Genomic DNA, 1,483 nt, shown 5'->3' with positions numbered 1-1,483 from the left:
TCATTAAAGACATCAGGTCAACAAATGAAATCCTGGTGCCTACAGAATATTTTTAAAATTCAAGGCAACAGCCAGCAGAGGGCGCGCTTGAAAATAGATGGCATTAGCCGTCCATACAGCAGCTTGTTTCACCTGGAATTTAAAAAGAGATTTCCTAACAGCTGATAAAAGGTAATGACTACCCACTCCCGTATTCTTGCCTGGAAAATTCCATAGACAGAGGAGCCTGACGGGCTACAGTCCAAGGGGTTACAAAGAGACATGACTAAACAACTAAGAACTTTTCTCCACTATGAAAGGTAAGGGGCTGCCCCACATGGCTTAGCGGGCAAAGAAGCCACCTACAATGCAGGAGACACAGAGGATGCAGGTTTGATCCCTGGGTCTGGAAGATTCCCCTGGAAATGGCTACCCACTCCAGTATTCTTGCCTGAAAAAGCCCATGGGCAGAGGAGCCTGGCGGGCTACAGTCCAAAGTGTCGCAAAGAGTCAAATATGAGCGACTAAGCACATATAATAGGTAAATAAAAGGGCATGCTGTATTTAATCACAGAATAAGTTAAACTGAGCGTTTTTAAAATAGAGAGACTTTAAAATCCTCAAAAGTACCTAGAGGGACTTCCCAGGCTCAGTGGGAAGTGGTAAAAAGTCCACCTGCCTGGCGGGCTACAGTCCACGGGATCACAAAGAGTCAGACACGACTGAGCACCCCACATGCACCTAGAGTAAATGACTGCATTTTGTGTGTGTGTTTTAACTTTATTTTATTACATTCTCTTTTTTTAATTTATTTATTTTAATTGGAGGCTAATTACTTTACAATATTGTATTGGTTTTGCCATACATCAACATGAATCCACCATGGGTGTACACGTGTTCCCCATCCTGAACCCCCCTCCCACCTCCCTCCCCATAACTGCATTTTCAAAGCAAGGCAAAACTAAAAAGCACTCACACTGATTCTTTGTTAAAGCATGTCTCTGCCTACCAAAGTGTTTTGTCTTTTTTTAAAAAACATGTTTTTATTCAAGGTAGGTATTTGCCATCCATTTGGGAAAAGGCTGACAGAAAAACAGTGTTCTTCATTTTTGTACCATTTAGTATAGCAGGAAATATAGGACCTTCATCTTTTGTTGTGCTTGCTGGCCAAACCCAGCAGCCAGTGCTGGATGAATCCTTAGTTGAGAAGAAACTGCCTTTGAAAACAATAGGTAAGGCAGAGCTAGATAGCCTTTAAAAGCTAAAGCACATTTTCAATTCATACAAAATTCAGCAGTGACATTTTCATATTGCTATACTTTAAAAAACAGATATGTTCCATGGGCTTCCTTGGTGGCTAAGTGGGTTTAAAAAAAAAAAAAATCAGTGTGCCAATGCAGGAGATACAAGTTTCATTCCTGGGTGGGGAAGATCCCCTGGAGAAGGAAATGGCAACCTACTCCAGTATTCTTGCCTGGAAAATCCCATGGACAGAGGAGCCTGG

Source organism: Bison bison, unplaced genomic scaffold, assembly GCF_000754665.1.
Source record: "Bison bison bison isolate TAMUID 2011002044 unplaced genomic scaffold, Bison_UMD1.0 scf7180017864040, whole genome shotgun sequence".
In the NCBI taxonomy this organism is placed as follows: domain Eukaryota; kingdom Metazoa; phylum Chordata; class Mammalia; order Artiodactyla; family Bovidae; genus Bison; species Bison bison.
This window is presented reverse-complemented; position numbering follows the sequence as displayed.